General features: G+C 46.5%; 1 long non-coding RNA gene across 1 annotated transcript in view; it reads right to left on the minus strand.

Moving 5' to 3' along the window:
- The window catches only part of LOC137640539 (uncharacterized), a 46797-nt gene extending 45450 nt beyond the window's left edge, over positions 1-1347 (minus strand). The window contains exon 1 of the long non-coding RNA XR_011044395.1: positions 1282-1347. This is a non-coding gene — a long non-coding RNA (uncharacterized lncRNA). The remainder of the gene's footprint in view (positions 1-1281) is intronic.
- Positions 1348-7577: the final 6230 nt, after the last annotated feature.

Below are 7577 nucleotides of genomic sequence, written 5' to 3' on the forward strand. Positions count from 1 at the left end.
AACTGTGTCCTGTCCGCAGCCAAAGATTCAACTTTAGTGCTGAGAGCTTGAATTGCCACTAACATATCTTTTAGTGAAGGTTCATTAGCAATTGCAATAGTGGGATTGGGATCTACCACTACAGGTGAAGGAATAGGATTAAGGACATGGGAAGAGGAAATATCTCTAGATGAGCGAGAAGAACTACGCCTCAACCTATCCCTTTTGAGTTTACGTCTGTATCTATCAAACTCAATCCATTCATGCTCTGACAGCAAAACACATTCATCACAGCGATCATCTAAATCACACTCTTTACCTCAACATGCAACACAAAGAGAATGGGGGTCAAGAGAGGCTTTAGCCATACGGGTCTTACACCCACTAGTCACACATAACCTTAAAGTTATAGGGGGGTGGCCATTTTGAAATTTTAAGAGAATTCAGACAAGCAAAGGCCAAAAATCATCTAATCCAAACAAAATCAAGAAATATCCAAAGCGAGATCAAAAACAAGCGGGAGTCATTAACCAAAGATTTGTACTTCACCAAAAAAAACGATCAGTAATGACGGAGTAGAATTCACATGTCGCCGCTCGACGGCAGGGAATATATGAGGGTCACTGGAATGGTTCCCAGGTACCTCGCTAGGGTGCAGGGGTGGTACATCTGCCTATCCAACTGGCGATTGAAGCGAGTTTCGAATTTTCTGCCGTTGACGTCGGGGACATAAGCTATATATATATATACATAACTACCGGGTAAGTCTTGGGTTTAGAAAATAACACTTAAAGAAAGGCTAGTCTGCCAGTCAAACAAAAGCGGGAGCAGCGGTGTTACCACTGCGACAGCTAGAATTCGATTAAAGGAACTCAGTAGCTACCGGCTGGCAGTCCCCCACCCCCAACAGGGGGATAACTACCGACCCGGTCGTTACCGACCTTGTTAAGGTTTTCTGCCGTACTTTCCAGCTCGCGCTAGAATATCTCCTATAGTAAAGAATGAGGGTTTGTATTTAGTGTAGGAACAAATGAAATGTTTCCTATTTTGGGTGCTATATTCTAACAAAACATGACAAATTCGGAGACAAATTCGCCAAAAGATAATCCACATAAATAACGTAAGGTTTGTTAGTATGGGAAGAAAAAAGGTTTAAGAATCATACTGTAATTTCGATGGACACGACTCTCAATTTACATATAAACTATGAACGCATTTACAAATCTACACTGTACACCCACAGAATACTGTTTGAGATTGCTCTGAATATAGGAAAGGTATTAACAAATCAAATATACCTACATTGTGTAAGGACTCCTTTCTGAAGCGAGACTTCCTTCATGTCTTCCATTTCCTTGTAAAAACAACGCTCTGTTTTTACATATACATACATATACCAAAGGCACTTCCCCCAATTTTGGGGGGTAGCCGACAACAACAAGAAACAAAACAAAAAGGGGACCTCTACTCTCTACGTTCCTCCAGCCTAACCAGGGACTCAGCCGAGTTCAGCTGGTACTGCTAGGGTGCCACAGCCCAACCTCCCACATTTCCACCACAGATGAAGCTTCATACTGCTGAGTCCCCTACTGCTGCTACCTCCGCGGTCATCTAAGGCACCGGAGGAAGCAGCAGGGCCTACCGGAACTGCGTCACAATCGCTCGCCATTCATTCCTATTTCTAGCACGCTCTCTTGCCTCTCTCACATCTATCCTCCTATCACCCAGAGCTTTCTTCACACCATCCATCCACCCAAACCTTGGCCTTCCTCTTGTACTTCTCCCATCAACTCTTGCATTCATCACCTTCTTTAGCAGACAGCTATTTTCCATTCTCTCAACATGGCCAAACCACCTCAACACATTCATATCCACTCTAGCCGCTAACTCATTTCTTACACCCGTTCTCACCCTCACCACTTCGTTCCTAACCCTATCTACTCGAGATACACCAGCCATACTCCTCAGACACTTCATCTCAAACACATTCAATTTCTGTCTCTCCATCACTTTCATTCCCCACAACTCCGATCCATACATCACAGTTGGTACAATCACTTTCTCATATAGAACTCTCTTTACATTCATGCCCAATCCTCTATTTTTTACTACTCCCTTAACTGCCCCCAACACTTTGCAACCTTCATTCACTCTCTGACGTACATCTGCTTCCACTCCACCATTTGCTGCAACAACAGACCCCAAGTACTTAAACTGATCCACCTCCTCAAGTAACTCTCCATTCAACATGACATTCAACCTTGCACCACCTTCCCTTCTCGTACATCTCATAACCTTACTCTTACCCACATTAACTCTCAACTTCCTTCTCTCACACACCCTTCCAAATTCTGTCACTAGTCGGTCAAGCTTCTCTTCTGTGTCTGCTACCAGTACAGTATCATCCGCAAACAACAACTGATTTACCTCCCATTCATGATCATTCTCGCCTACCAGTTTTAATCCTCGTCCAAGCACTCTAGCATTCACCTCTCTCACCACTCCATCAACATACAAGTTAAACAACCACGGCGACATCACACATCCCTGTCTCAGCCCACTCTCACCGGAAACCAATCGCTCACCTCATTTCCTATTCTAACACATGCTTTACTACCTGTGTAGAAACTTTTCACTGCTTGCAACAACCTTCCACCAACTCCATATAACCTCATCACATTCCACATTGCTTCCCTATCAACTCTATCATATGCTTTCTCCAGATCCATAAACGCAACATACACCTCCTTACCTTTTGCTAAATATTTCTCGCATATCTGCCTAACTGTAAAAATCTGATTCATACAACCCCTACCTCTTCTAAAACCACCCTGTACTTCCAAGATTGCATTCTCTGTTTTATCCTTAATCCTATTAATCAGTATTCTACCATACACTTTTCCAACTACACTCAACAAACTAATACCTCTTGAATTACAACACTCATGCACATCTCCCTTACCCTTATATAGTGGTACAATACATGCACAGACCCAATCTACTGGTACCATTGACAACACAAAACACACATTAAACAATCTCACCAACCATTCAAGTACAGTCACACCCCCTTCCTTCAACATCTCAGCTTTCACACCATCCATACCCGATGCTCTGTTTTTGGATGGACAAAACAGTCTTCTTTGGTAATATTCCTTAAAAGCAGAGCGAGCTGAAAAAAATATAGCAGGGTAAGCAAATTGTCCTATTTAGGTCTTTCATTAAGTCAAATCTGAATATTAGACTTTTTTTATCAATTGATTTTAAATCTAAATAAATAAGATAAAATCACACATTTTAAAAATAATTGTATTTTTCCAACCTATAATAAGAGTATGCTTTCAGCTTGGCTGTTAAAATTCATAACGAGGTGTCGGTAGTTACTGAAGGGTTGCAGGGAAGCCCCACCCCTTAGCCAGTACACTAAGTAACCACTTTGACCTTCACCTAGAGCTTGCCAGGTGGTTGAGGCGAACAGGTGACGTGATGAGCAAGAGCAAATGGGTGAAATGGAGCAGGACAGCGGTAGTGAGGTAGCACTACCGCAGATGTGAGCAATTGAGGGTATGTGAGGTAACAGCACTGTACATGAATGCCATCACAAATAGGTGAGGGGGCATTCCTTTAAGAACGCACAATCATGAGCAGGTAAGGTGGCGCTCATTTAGAAGTGTGTGATCAGAAGTGAATGATCAGATGCATCGATCATGAACAGATGAGATGACGCTGCCTTATCCTTATGAGCACACAACTGCGAACAGCAAAAGTGGTGCTCCTGTATGAGTGAGCGATCGCAAACAGATCGGATACTGTGGGTTCTTGGGGACCGGCATTCAAGACCACAATTCTCCAGTCCTAACTACCAAGTCCCTCACAAAGAAGGAAATCACATTCTTGGATAATGGTTTTGAAAGTCGCAGACAAAAATATAGATCTAATATGACAAATTCGTAGATAATTTGTATTTTTCCTAACTATACAAACCTTAGCTGTTTAATATGGGTAATTACTTTCGGCGTAGCTGAAATGACGAGCCATTAAATTTTTAACGAAGGTTTACTACCCACCGCTAGTTAGCGGGATAGGGAGGGGTAGCTTGCTACCCACCCCCCCTCACACACACCTGTGATTTAGCTCACTTTGCTTAGAGGTAGGACTTTCATGACAGGGCTGGAGGGCAAGTTTGATTAAATAGCTAAGGTTTGTATAGTTAGGAAAAATACAAATTATCTATGAATTTGTCATTTGTTCCGTAACTGAAATACAAACCATGCTATCTAATATGGGTGACTCACCCCTTAGGAAGGGTGGTAAGTCCCGGCCATTACTGGCTTTGGTTTTAGCCCGGGGATTCAATATTTGAGTGTGTCAGTACTCAGTAATAAGGAGTCCCTGCACCTCGCCAGCATCTTGCTGTGCAAGTGATGCGGCCTACATAAGCTGTGTGTAAAGGTATGCAGTGTGACAAGTCCTAGGAAGTTGACCTGGAGTTCTTTAGATGGAACTCAAGGCTAGGACTCTCCCAATACCACCTCGTCATGGTATGGGGACGTGACAGTATTAACTTAATACTAGGAACACAAGGAAGCATGGTTTACCTGCAGTGGTTTGAGGTCAGCTATGCACAGAACCCAGGATGCTGCTTTCCCCAAGAGAGGGGAGGATGAAGAAAAGAATAAGGGCCAGACAAACCTTTTCATTCATGCAGACTAAGACCGGGTAACAATGCCCTCAACCTTCTGCTACTTGTCCATTAAGGAGCCTGAGGTTTAGATCAGCTGTTGTGCAGCCACCACAGGGCCGATAGAGAACGTATCGAGTCTCCTGTGTGTCACGTCTTGCAGGTAGTGGGCTGTGAAGGTCGTCTGACGCTTCCACACCCCAGATTGCAGGACCTACATCACTGAATACTGTAGTTCTTCTTGAAGGCCAGGGATGTAGCTATGCCCCTGACATCATGTGCTCTAGGGCAACGTGACGGAGGAGGGTCAGGATTCAAGGATAGGTGTATTACCTTGCGAATCCAGGGCGAGATGGTATTCTTGGTGACCCTCCTCTTCGTCTTCCCAGTGCTCACAAACAAAGCTTGCACCTGCGGACGAACTGCAGCCGTTCTCTTAAGATAAAGCCTTAGACTCCTTATTGGGCACAGTAGAAGATGGTCTGGGTCATCTGTTACAGAACGAAGACTCAAAAACTGGAAAGAGTTAAACCGAGGGTCCGGCACTCCTGGATTCTGATTCTTGGCAACAAACTCAGGGACGAACCTGAACATTACCTCCCCCCATCCCCTTGAATGGGCGACATCGTATGAGAGACCATGAAGTTCGCTGACTCGCTTGGCCGAGGCCAAAGCTAGCAGGAACACCATCTTCCAAGTAAGGTGGCGATCTGAAGCCTGGCGTAATGGTTCGAAGGGAGGTCTCTTAAGAGACCTGAGAACTCGAACCACGTCCCATGGAGGAGGTCTCACTTCCGACTGAGGGCAGGTAAGTTCATAACTCCGTATGAGTAGGGAAAGTTCCAGCGAGGAAGAAATGTCCACTCCTTTGAGCCTGAAGGCTAGACTTAAGGCTGAGCGATAGCCTTTCACTGCCAAGACTGAAAGGCGTATTTCCTCCCGCAAATACACGAAGAACTCCGCTATTGCTGGAATAGTGGCATCGAGTCGAGAGATACCCCTTTCACGACACTAACCACAGAAGACTCGCCTCTTCGCCTGGTAGACCCCTGTGGATGACCTACACAGGTGTCCAGACATCCCGTTCACACCATGCTGCGAAAATCCTCTCTCAGTGAGGAGATGCTGGATAGTCTCCAGGCGTGAAGTCGAAGCGAAGCTACGGCTTTGTGAAAGATGTTGGCGTGTGGTTGTTTGAGTAGCTTGTGTCATGGAGGGAGTTCCCTCGGGAACTCCGTTAGGAGTTGCAGAAGGTCCGGAAACCATTCTGCGTGGATACCATAGCAGAGCTATAAGGGTCATCGAGAGATTGACCGATATTCTGCTCTTGTTGAGCACCCTCCTCATCAGACAGAACGGGGGAAAGGCGTACACATCGATGTTGTCCCACCGTTGTTGGAGGGCATCTTGTCAGAGAGCCTTGGGATCCGGGACTGGGGAGCAGTACAGTGGAAGTTTGAAGTTCTGCGCTGTAGCGAACAGATCCACAGTCGGGGAACCCCACAAAGTCAGGACTTTGTTGGCTACTTGACGATCCAAAGACCACTCGGTACTCACTACCTGCGTCGCTCTGCTCAGACTGTCGGTGAGCACATTCCTCTTGCCTTGAATGAAGCGAGCCGAAAGTGCGATCAAGTGGACTTCAGTCTATCTCAGTATCTCTACTATGAGATGGGATAGCTGTTCTGAAAAGGTACCTCCCTGCTTGTTGATATAAGCCACTACTGTGGTGTTGTCGCTCATCACCACCACAGAGTGGCCCGCCAGGTATTGTTGGAACTGTTGAAGAGCCAGGAATACGGCCTTCACCTCTAGCAGGTTTATGTGGAGGTACTTTTCTGATTCTGACCACAGGCCTGAGGTCCTGTGGTTCAGAACGTGAGCCCCCCACCCTTTCTTTGAGGCGTCCGAAAACATCATCAAATCCGGGGGAGGACGAGAAGATCCACTCCCTTTCGTAGGTTCTCGTCTGCCACCCACCACTGAAGGTCCGTCTGTTCTGCAGAACCTATGGGGATCATAGTGTCCGGGGAATCGTGACCTTGATTCCACCGGGACTTGAGTCGCCACTGGAGAGATCTCATTCTGAGGCGACCATTGGGAACTAGACGGGCCAGGGATGAGAGGTGACCGAGGAGATGTAACCACGATTGGGCTGGAAGTTCTTCTCGTCTGAGGAAAGGCCTTGCGACCTTCCTCAGCCTTGCTATCCTGTCGTCTGATGGGAAGGCTTTGTGGAGATTGGTGTCTATGATCATGCCTAGGTTTACCAGTTTCTGAGTGGGCAGCAGAGAGGACTTCTCGAGATTTACCATGATCCCTAGATCTTGGCAAAGTCCCAGAAGTTTGTCTCAGTGACGAAGAAGGGCTGCCTCCGAGTCTGCTAGGATCAGCCAGTCGTCCAGGTAACGGAGGAGACGGATACCAATACTGTGAGCCCATGAAGATATTAGGGTGAACACTCTGGTGAACACCTGCGGTGCTGTGGAGAGACCGAAACACAGCACCTTGAACTGGTAGATCTTGTTGTCTAGGCTGAATCTTAAGTCCTTCCTTGAAGACGGATGGACTGGGATCTGGAAGTACGTGTCCTTCAGGTCCAGTGTGCACATGAAGTCTTGCGGTCTCACTGCAAGTCTGACCGTGTCTGCCGTCTCCATGCTGAACGGGGTCTGCTTGACAAACCTGTTCAGAGCTGAGAGGTCGATGACTGGTCTCCAGCCTCCAGACGCTTTCTTTACAAGAAAGAGTCGACTGAAGAAGCCTGGGGACCAGTCGACAACCTCTTGGAGAGCGTCCTTCTTCAACATAGTCTCGACTTCTGCCCGAAGGGCTTGCCCCCTTGCTGATCCCATGGCAATGGAGCTCAGCGACACTGGATCCGCTGTCAGGGAAGGTAGAGATGTCGTGAACGGGA

The sequence above is a fragment of the Palaemon carinicauda genome, chromosome 5 (genome assembly GCF_036898095.1).
Source record: "Palaemon carinicauda isolate YSFRI2023 chromosome 5, ASM3689809v2, whole genome shotgun sequence".
NCBI lineage: Eukaryota > Metazoa > Arthropoda > Malacostraca > Decapoda > Palaemonidae > Palaemon > Palaemon carinicauda.